The following is a 4,928-nucleotide window of genomic DNA, read 5'->3' as shown; positions in this document are numbered from 1 at the left end:
TGGGCCTTTTATCCTGAACCTACCTCTCCACCCAGTTATGAAATTTCATCCATTCCCCGCCTCCCTTTTCATCATTGTCCAGGAGCATTAGCTTAGAAAAAGGTATTAGGGAACCCACACTACATGTTGGGCAACCCAGAGACCTGATGCCTATCCCTTACCCACTCTCTAGATGTTGGCAAGGATACAGTGGTAGAGTTATCAAAGTCCACCTGAGCATGTGAATATGTGGGTGTGTGGGTATGTGTATGTGTATTTTTGTAAGCATGGGTGAGCATGCACTTTTTTACTTAGCTTTGTCTGTTTGTTTATGCTTGTGTACATTCATCCATGCCTGCTTGCATCCCTGTATGTGCTTACATGGTTTTTGTATGTAAAGGGGTGCTTGAATTTATGCAAATGTGCTGATGTGTGTTTCTGTGGTTGAATCTGGGGGTGCTTATGTGTATATCCTTGCATGTGTGGACCTTCCTTGTATTTATACAGTTTCATATATGAAAGTGCATTTACTTTTGTGTGTTGTGGAGGTTGTGGTAGTGTATGTTCAAAATCGAGAGGCTGACTGGGTGCGGTGGCTCATGCCTGTAATCCCAGCACTTTGGGAAACTGAGGTGGGCACATCACTTGAGGTCAGGAGTTCGAGACCAGCCTGGCCAACATGGCAACACCCTGTCTCTTCTAAAAATAGAAAAATTAGCTGGGCATGGTGGTGGGCATGTTTAATCCCAGCTACTTGGGAGGCTGAGGCAAGAGAATCACCTGAACCTGGGAGGCGGAGGCTGCAGTGAGCTGAGATTACGCCGCTGCACTCCAGCCTGGGTGGTAGAGCAATATTCTAACTCAAAGAAAAAAAAAGAAAGAAAGAAAAAGAAAAAGAAAGAAAGAAAGAAAAAAGAGAAGCTGAAGAAAAGAAGGAATTGTTCAATTCAATCAAATTTGGCCCACTGCCTTTATACCACAGCAGACTATAACCTAGCAATATGCAAACCAATTGTGTGTATCTCTGTGTGCTGGCGTATTTGTGCTTGTGTGTTGGTGTGTCTCCTAGCCCCTCTCTTTGGAAGCCTGCAGAAGCTCAGGGTCTATCTCCAATGTCCTCTCCTTCATTCGCCCTTCTGTGACAGCCACAGGTGGAAGTGATGGGCGAAACAGAATGAGGGGCAAGAGATGCCGAACTGGTGAGTCTCAGAGGAAGAGGTGGTCAGTTGGAGGGAGACAGAAACTGAGACCTGGCAGGTGCAGCAATCAGGTCCCTGATTGCTTGGTTTCTGATCATTCTAACTAGTGCTGAGGAGTTTCTTCCCTGCCTCTGACCATCTTCACAGTGCAGGAAATTTCTCTGGCTCTGTCTCTCTCTAACTTTGTGTCTCTGTGTTCCCCATGGAGACTCTTGAGCTCCAGGTGTGCAGAAAATGGGTCCAGTTTGATTGACGTCTACTGGACTCCCATTTGTCTCTATCTTCACTGTGACCCTGCACCCACACAGCCTCTGACAGGGTCAGTCCATATTTGCAAAATTTGGGTGTGAATGTGTCCGTGTCTCCCTGTCTCATCCTAGACCTGACTTTTGACCATAAGGCAACATCTTTCTTGCAATATTAAGCAAACCCTTTGCTGGATCCAGGGCACTGACCCCGAAGTTACTTTGATCCAGGAAAAGCAGACGAACAGTCCTGATTTTTAAGAGGTGGAAGCTGTACTTTCCTGACCCTAGAGAGGTGCCAGCATGGACTTTCCTGACCCAAGGACCTGGGTCTTGCTGTGCTGTGTCATCTGATGCCAAGATTGCGTCCTCATTCCAACCCCAGGGTGAAGCACCAATGGGGAGGCATGAAGGGCTTTACACACAGTAACTCAGTCTGTACCCTTTTAGGGAGGTATGGTTGCCATCCCCATTTTATAGATGGAGAGACTGAAGCAGTGACAGTTTGCAAGTCTTACCCAAGGTCGCACAGTGGGTTAGGGCTACATTGTCCAATATGGTAGTCACTTGCTGCATGTGGACACTAATTAAGTACTTGAAATGTGGTCCAAATACTGTTTACAATAGCAAAGATAGGGAATCAACAGATGAATGGTTAAATACAATGTAGTATATATACACTGTTGAATACTATTTAGCCATAAAAAGGAATAAAATCTTGTCTTTTATAGCAACATAGATACAACTGGAGGTGATTATCTTAAGCGAAACAAGCCAGGACAGAAAGTCAGTATCACATGTTCTCATTAGAAAGTGGGTGCTAAACAATGTGTACACATGGACCTAGAGAGTGGAATAATAGATAGAACCTCCAGTGCAATTTTGAATCAGGGTGGTAAGAACAGCCATTCATTACTTGCTCCCAATCTTAGAGGGAAAGCATTAAGTCTTTCACCTTTAAGTATGATGTTGGCTGCAGACTTTTTTCTAGATGCCTTTAGTCAGGGTAAGAAATTCTGTTTATTTCTAGCTCACTGATAATTTTTAATCAGGAATGGATGTTGGATTTCTATCAAGTGTTTTTCATGTCTGTATTATAATGAATATATATATATATGCTTATTAATATGCTGAGTTCCCTTAATTGATTATCAGATATTAAACCAACCTTGCATCCCTTGTTAAACCCACTTCCATTGTGTTTATCCCACAAGGTAGTACACTTGTTTTATATTGTTAGATTTAATTTGCCAAAATTTTGTTTAGTATTTTTAAATCTGTGTTCATGAGGGCATTGGTCCATAGTTTTCCTTTTTGGAATGTCTTTGCTTGGTTTTGAGATCAGTGTGATATTGGCCTCAGAGAATGAGATGGAAAATTTCACGTCCTGTTTTTCTGAGATTTTATAGACTAGATAATGCTCTTTTCATAAAGGTTTGATAGAACTCACTAGTGAAGTCATATGGGCCTAGAGTTTTCTTTGTAGAAAAGTTTTTAAGTACTCATTCAGTTTGAAAATAACTATAGGGCTGTTCAGGCTATCTATTTCTCCCTTAGTGAGTTTTTGTGGTTTGTATCTTCTGAGGAATTTATTCAAATCATCTAAATTGCCAATTTTTTTTGCCAAGGTTTTATTAATATTCCCTTATTATTATTTAAATATTTATAGAATCTATAATGATTTCAACTATCTTTCCTGATATTGGTAAATGATGTATTTTCTATTTTTTTCTTTATCAATTTTATTAGTCTTCACAAAGAATAAGTGTCTGGTTTCATTGATTTTCCTTGTTGTTTCTCTGTTTTATATTTCATTGATTTCTTCTGTAGTTTTTAGAATTTGTTTCTTTTATCACCTTTGGGGTTTATTTTCCTTCTTTTTTTTCAAGTGGAAGCTAATATCATTGATTTGAGATCTTTCTTCTTTTTAAAGAATGTTTATTTACTCAAGTTACTCAAAGTCCTCCATGAGCTATCTGCACCCCATGTTTATTGTAGCATACTCACACAGCCAAGATATTCAATCAACCTAAGTGTGTATCAACAGGTGAATGAATGGATAAAGAAAATGTGCCATGCATGCATGCACACACACACACACACACACACATGCATACACACACCCCCTCTAATACTATTCAGTCTTAAGAAAGAAGAAAATCCTGTCCTTTGCAACAGCAGGGGTGAAACTGGACCCCGTTACATTAAGTGAAATAAGTCAGGCACAGAAATATATATACTGCATGATCTCCCTTATATGTGGAGTATTAAAAAGTTTAACCCACAGAAGCAAAGAGTAGAATGGGGGTTACCAGGAGTTGGTGGAGAGGGTGAGGAGATGTTGATCAAAGGATACAAAATGTCAGTTAGGAGGAATAAGTTCAGGAGATCTATTACATAAATAGTGACTATAGTTAATAAAAATGTATTGTGTTAACTATAAATTAATTGAAAAGCAATTACTTGAAAATTGCTAAGAGGTTTATGACTCCCACCTGTGGGTGAAGCAATGCTCCGCAGCCACTGAGAGCAATCCTGCCCTCCTCAGGAGGCCCTGCAGAGCATCTGCTGAGGACCTGGGGATCAGCCACTCCTGCCTACTGTAGTCAGTGCCCACACACCATTGAGAGGTCTGAGGACAGGCCCCCCTGGCCAAGCTCTACTCCACTAGTGCCCAAGCATGTCATATGGGGTGCTGGGGATCGCCCTGCTCCATCCACCACCTTTGGCAGTTGAGTATCAAAGTACCAAAGTACTCGGCACCTGAGGGCTCCTCCCAGGGAGGAGATGGGCCCACCCAACACGCTGCTACCACCATGGCTGGCACCCACCTGCATGTGCCACCAGCAGGCCTGGCGACTGGCCTATCCAGTCCATTACACCACCACCAACACCAGCATGGACCATTTTGGAGCTAGAAGATTATCCTGCCACTGTTACTGCTCATTCTATGTCCACCACGCAGGGGTCTGAGGACCTACCTACCAGCGCAGCCCTCCATTCCACTGTCAGAACCTGAGAAAGTCACCTAGAGGCCCAAGAGTTGGCCCACCTAGATCCACTAACACCATTGCCAGTGTATGCTACCCTGGAACCCAAGGACAGGCATACTCAGCATGCTGCTGCCATCCCTTGGTCCACCTAATGCCCCCATCTCAGAAAAACTTTACCACAGCGTCCACTAACAACCACACCCTAAGCCAATGAGGAAATCACAGACACCACTGACACACTACTGACATTTTTTATGGAGGAAGAAATCATATGGGAACCACACTAATGCATGCACTCAGAATCAAAGTCAAAGTGCCCAACCCAAGCAACACCATAGACATATCTTCAGGAAAAAGTCCTTCCCTATGAAAGCAGATTCAAAAAATTAAAAGAAGCAACCATGATCCCAGATGCACAGATATCAATATAAAGACACAAGAAACATGCAAAAGCAAGAAAACACGACACCCTTAAAAGAACACAGTAATTCTCCAGCCAGAGAGTCTAATGA

The sequence above is a fragment of the Macaca mulatta genome, chromosome 19 (genome assembly GCF_049350105.2).
Source record: "Macaca mulatta isolate MMU2019108-1 chromosome 19, T2T-MMU8v2.0, whole genome shotgun sequence".
NCBI classification, from domain to species: Eukaryota; Metazoa; Chordata; class Mammalia; order Primates; family Cercopithecidae; genus Macaca; species Macaca mulatta.
This window is presented reverse-complemented; position numbering follows the sequence as displayed.